Genomic DNA, 6,749 nt, shown 5'->3' with positions numbered 1-6,749 from the left:
AGGAACAAGGTTAACTCTCAGAATTACAGGGTTTTTGGACTTTTCCCATCGGCCGGAATTCTAGGTAATAGAGGAGACGACATTTCGGAAACTGGATGTGTTTCCATCTTCAGGTGAGAAAGGAAGACAGTACTCAGTTGGGCCCCTTAGAAAGAGCTAATCTCAATCATCTCTTTCTAAGGGCCCCAACTGAGTAGGTGTCTTCCTTTCTCACCTGAAGACGGAAACAGATCCAGTTTCCGAAACGTCGTGTACTCTATTACCTAGAATTCCGGACGACGGAAAAAGTCCAAAAACCCAGTAATTCTGTGTGTCATCCACCCTCGTCGGCCCGCTTTAGAATCTAAAGGTTAACTTTGTCTTTAACTTGGCATATAATTCACATACTACAACGCATTGTAAACAACAGAAAATACAATTCTAAGTTTCACGGAGGAGGCAACGTCATGTAACCCCCACTCCAGTCTTAGTGACGTCACGAAATGAATCCTGATTCAATCCAGAGATCTGAAACCACTGAGGCGTAAGGTAATTTCACAAGTGATGAGGGTGTATATCCGTGTGTATACAGTTACAAGGCCCTGTGCATCCGAAAGTAGCAAATTACGTTGGCCAAATACCATCTGCTGCTTGTGTACTGGTGTTTGGTGTTGAGCGCTAAGCCAGCGTTTACTTACGGGTCTCACTGTCACGCGCCTTTAGGGGCGCGAGGGTGCTCCACAGAAAGGAAATAAATTGGAGTTTAGTAGCGGTGTAATGCGGTGGTGTGAAACCGACTTCAAATTAATTACATGGGATTTACCATCGCCTCAACGTTACAGTGCTGTAGCCTGGAGTTCTGGCAATGGAGGAAACAGACGGTTCGCCACTCATCAACCGCAGTCCCTACTATATAACTTATTACCTTTTCTGTACCTCTGGCCAGATTATGAATGCTATTTGCGTTCTTTGTGTCTCTGTGGTCGTCACTGTAGGAACTTTTGAAAGGATTTCGATCAAATCACGTATTGAAAGTGTCACTTTGTTTCATACGGATCCAGTTCAGGCCTGCGAGAGCTTAGACGGTTATTCAGTGGTTCCTCATCCAGGATCCTCGTGTTCAGTCTCTGACTACTTCAAATAACCGTCAGTCCACAATTCCTCTATAGTCATCTATAATCTTCCCGTGAATTGCCCGACAGGCCTAACCGGGTAACATTCGATCAGCTCCGCGGTCCTGAAGCTTCAGTATCGAGATAATACAGTGTCGGTTGGTAAGATGATTGATTGATTGGAAAGGATCTGGAAGGAGGCGATCGTTACTTAATCGATTCGAACGATCACCTCCCGAATACAAGTCCAAAGCCTTATATCAGGCCGATCAGCTGGGCGGTGTCTTATATTTAATCATTTTAGGAATGAGTGGAGGTCAGCTCCAGTCTTTCACAATTTTCGGCACTGGATGGAAGTCAACTGTAGCTGCACGTGTCGGCAGCTTTATACCTTGAGGAAGGAGGCTGCGTGGGTACCATAGCCGATCAAGTCACAATAGAGAAGAGAAAAACCTTCGTCCTCACTAGGAATCGAATATTAATTCCTTGGTCTTTAAGTCTTTAGCTAAAACGCTATACAGACTTGCCTCAGATCTTATGTGGGAAATGTTATTAGAAAAGAGTGTACATGGGAACGGATAATATTCACGGCATCACGCCGATGAGTACGCTGAAACAGAACGGAAACAGCGAGACGGTGTCCTCGCTTACCCAAGCCTTCAGCTTCAAGTAGTTTCATAGGACGAAGAACCGGGTAATCTGAAGAGCAAGCAGCTACGTCCGTGACGACACACTCACCCAACTCCCGTACAGCCGAGTGTCGGGCGGTTTCACGTCACGAATACCAGATTCAGTCATTTACTAAGATGTAAATATCAAAACTTCGCCCAAATTCTGTTTGGACTTACTGCCATTACATTACGTCAGACACTACAGAACATTAACTCAGGAGCAACCACACAAGAATATTTGTGTTAAACAAGAAAATCCTGGAAGTAATTATTATTTTAGAACTCTCTAGAATTGTTCACAATAACACATTATTAAGGTGATCCTTGCACAATGTCATGTGGTATCCGGTATTTGGATTCTTGCAATTAAGCTTAAGAGAGCTCTTTAGTAATTACATATTTTATGAGTATGGAAAACATCAATTCTTAAGACAAATTTTAAAGAAATGCAGTTGGAATGAACAGTGTCCTACTAATGTTACGTTTGGCCGAGAAGTGCAAAACGTCACGTGTCGTCTACGTGCATAGAAAAAACGGTGCTCTCTAAAGACAAGTCCGGGAATCACAGGTGTTCCATGTTTATGGAAAAATTACATAAAGAATTTATTTGAAGGAGCGCCTCTGTGGTCTAGCAGTCAGAGTTCCTGGTCACAAATCCAGAGGTTCGGGTTCGATTCCCGGCTCTGGCATATTTTCTGAGAAGTAGTGGGTCCGGAACGGTGTCCACTCAGCCTCCTGAGGATAATTGAGAAGCCATCTCAAGGAAATAGCGGCTCCGGTCTAGAAAACCGAAATTAACGGCCGTGGCGTTTCGTTGCGCTGACCACGCGACACCTATATCCGCTAAAGTTGCCACTTGAAATAGTTCCCAAATTATCTTCACGAGGCTGAGTGGACCCCGTTCCAGACCCACTACTTCTCAGAAAATCTGGTAGCGCCGGCATCGAACCCGGACCTATGGATCTCTAGCCAGGAACTCTGACCAGTAGACTACAGAGGGGTACGTTTCGCCTGTTTGTAGCTTGTTTACGGACAAACAAATGAAACATATTTTCTTGTCACAGGATACTGTTAGAACAATTAAACCAAGGAAGATAAAATGTAATGGAAATTTAGCAAAAATAGAGGAGATGAGGAGTACTTTCACTTTTCGGTTGTGTAAAGTACCACGAGACGTCAAACAGAAGGCGAAATATTATTATTATGTATGTTACAAATATTAGGGCGTAGACTGAACTCAAGTAACTGCGGATGAGATTGTGTGGTAAATACGGTGATTAACCTTTGAGTTCCATAGAGACAAAACCCGATTCAGAAGGAAATTAAGTGGAGACTGAAGATGGGCAATGCTTGCTACCATTCAGTCCAGAACCTTCTGTCTTCTCGTCTGCTGTCCAAAATCATAAAGGTTACAATATACAAAACTATAATTTTGCCTGTGGTTCTGTACGGGTGTGAATCTTGGTCTCTGACATTAATGGAGGAACACAGACTGAGGGTGTTTGAGAACAGGGTGTTAAGGAGAATATTTGGACTGAAGAGAGATGAAGTGACAGGTGGTTGGAGAAAACTGCATAATGAGGAGCTTCATAACTTGTACTCTTCTCCAAGTATAATTAGAATAATCAAGTCAAGGGGGATGAGGTGGGCTGGGCACCTAGCAGGAATGGGAAAGTCAGAAGGAAAGAACCACTGGGAAGACAAAGGCGTAGTTGGGTGGACAATATTACAATGGATATGAGAGTGATAGGACGGGATGGTATGGATTGGATTGATCTTGCTCAGGATAGGGACCAGTGGAGGGCTCTTGTGAACACAGTAATGAACCTTGGGTTCCATAAAATGCTGGGAAATTCTTGAGTAGCTGCAGAATTGGCTTCTTCTCAAGAAGGGCTCAGCTCCGTAAGTAAGTTCCATAGAGTCTCCAGAACAAACTGAGCATCTGAGCAAGTATATAAGCTATGGAATAAATATAAAATATCGTGGACTTATATATTAATTTACAAATTTAATTTTTTTTAGTGTTGTTGGAATAGAAACTTGTTTCTTGTTAAGTCGTGTATGTCCTTTCGTGTTGATGCAGACCAAGAGGGAATACTGGAGTCCATCAGTTACATTCTACTGTGTTACAGAACTGTACACGAAGTCGTAATCGTTGACTTTAACATCATAAATTAATCACACAGAGCAGCTCAGTCAATAACGTGACTCACTGAAAGTGTTCGGGTTCCCGCCAAGCCGCAGCTTTTCCTTCACGTTCGATCACTCAAACCAACCCTACACACACATACACACACCTTGCGTCAATAGGCACCAGGAGTTATTTCCTTGAAGGTAAATCAACTGGAGCGTTATGCTGATCATTCACTTCAATCTAATATCGAAGCGCACAATGCATGGAGACTTACATCTGCTTCCCATATAAGCAGTCAAGGAGCGATGCGTGTGTTTTAATGTTCTTTATAAGACGACAGATAGCTCAGTCGATATAGCGACTGGCTACGGGCCAGTTCAAGAATTTTCACTCCTTAATTTCTTCCAGACCGGCTTTGGGGTCCACCCAACCTCCTATACAAAGGGTACCGGGGGTAAAGCAGCCGGGGCCTGAAGCTGAACACTCACCTCCAACTAGTGCCGAGGTCGAGAAACTGTGTACCTATACATCCACTCCCCCATACGCCTTCATGGAGTGTTGCTTAATTAGGTAAGCACAGGGACACCTCTACCTTTACCTATGAGGCGACTGTGTCAGTAATTTACATTAGGATTTTACAGCACCGAATGATTCCATGGCAGTGAACAATGAATTCGATAGAATGTGGAAGGAACATTCCGTAGGCTTATTTAAGGAAATATATATTTCAGGGGGGGGGGAGACTGAGGAAAACTATGGAAATATGTCAGGGTAGTCTGTATAGCCCGCATGGAATCGAACTGGACACCTCCCTAAGGCGTCACCACTTCAGCCAACTTGCTTTTACCGTGGTACTTAGCTGAATTCATAAGCATTAGTCGGTTGTATAAGACAAATACAAATAGAGTGGGGCCTCTTAGGGGGAAGGGTTTAGGAACTAACAGTAAAGTAAAGTAAAGTAGAGGTATCCTTGTAACAGACCGCGGAGGCCCACAGGGTTGTGAGATGTTGAGGTTCCCACATTTTCTCGACAACCGGCTCACAGGTGGCGGTGGGGTTGTCAGTGTTACGCGCCATCCGCCCTTTACCCCCCAAGAATATTCCTGGTACTCATTTCCGTTACTGAGTGAACCCCAGGGCCATAGTGCGGCCTGAAGGATTATGTAAATTGAAAAAAATTCCCCTCATCGGGATTCGATCCCACGACCTTCCGGCTTGTAGCACAGTGGCTCAAGCAACTACGCTACCGCGTGCCCCCGGGAACTAACAGTGCGCGGTATGTCATTTCCCGCACCTAAGCTTTATACAGAAAGTGGGCTTTGGTAAATTATCATTCAACGACATTTTAATTTAACAAACTGAAAGCCTGTTTTACAGACTTTGTCTCGGCCCATTGTTATACGAAATCGGAACAAGCAGGCCCATACACTTGCTCACTACACACAGGCCGAATGCGAATTGTCAAAAGTTTTTATGTCGCTTCCTACATTTGTTTGCAGATCTGTTTTTTTAAATTATTTTTTTATATGGGAGGTGGTTGAGCTTGAAGAGGAGATCAGCGCAGACTGGTGTTGACTCAAAACGGTTGAGCGCTTTGCAACGCTGAGTACACATGTGCGATCAGCCGGGGGGTACATGCTTTGATCTCGTGTGACGCGAAATTGCGGAGCGGATATGTGAATCCGTCACAGAGAACCAGCCGTAATCCTTTTCACGAACATACAATACAAAAGGGAATTTGTTCATTACAAACACAGATTCTCTGTGCATAAGACATCCTCCGGTGTAGAGTTTTCTCCCCTTTCAAGCACATAACTCATATTGAGGCAATCCGCGTAACCCTAGAGGCAATACAACGCATTTAAGAGACGATATTTCGTATTGTTTTCGTTACGCTGATAAGAAAGGAACTCCTTCAAATACTTCAGTTTATGATAAGGACAGCAGAAAGTATTGATTAATAACTGGACATTTGAGTGACGCAAGTCATATATCATTCTCGCCAACGCAACATTTCCCAGATATAACCTCGACGTTTCGATGTTTGCCACGTTTTCAGTTTTTAAAATATGCTTACATCACAATTTGTAGCTATATATTTATGATCTATGCCAAAACGGGAACGTTTCTGACTTATATGTCGGAAGTATCAGGCCAGGAAATGCAGTAGGCCTATCGTGTCTGAGGTTCTGTATCGTTTTCCTTAGTCTCTCCAGGCAAATTCCAGAAGAATACTTAAAAAGTAGACATAAGACAGCTTGTACCCCACGTTCGTGTCAATTCATTATCCGCTACCGCACAAACATTGAACTCTGTGCTGTTTGAGTTGCATATACCCATGTTAAATAAACTACACGCCCACAAATTCCGTTCAAATCCACATGCTTAGCCCGGATATTTCGACAGATAGGCCTACTGGTCTCAAACCGGAAGTTGTCTAAAATTCAGATACATCGCGGCTCGCCTTTTGCTTCATCTGTTGCACTAACAGCTTCTCCCGTCAAACCGTCCATAGACCCTTAGGGTCTATTTCTATTGAAAGCTTGAATCTTCTTCATTAAATGAGGTTAAACTGATGTAACCTCGTAGGGTAGCATAGCTGCATTCATCATCATCATCAGTAATCTGTCAAGACGACAGGTCCACAGTCTCTTTCAAAACAATTCCTCCACTTAATGCGATCTAGAGCTTTCTCCTTCAAATGACAGTATCCTCTTCTGTCCCCAAGGTCATCCAGCATCTTCTTACGTCTTCTTCCTCGTCTTCTTGTCACTTCTATCCGCCCATCTATCTTTCCTTCGATAGCTTCTTTTAGAAGGCAGTTTCTGCGTAAAACATGACCAATCCAATTAG

The sequence above is a fragment of the Cryptotermes secundus genome, unplaced genomic scaffold (assembly GCF_002891405.2).
Source record: "Cryptotermes secundus unplaced genomic scaffold, Csec_1.0 scaffold873, whole genome shotgun sequence".
NCBI classification, from domain to species: domain Eukaryota; kingdom Metazoa; phylum Arthropoda; class Insecta; order Blattodea; family Kalotermitidae; genus Cryptotermes; species Cryptotermes secundus.
This window is presented reverse-complemented; position numbering follows the sequence as displayed.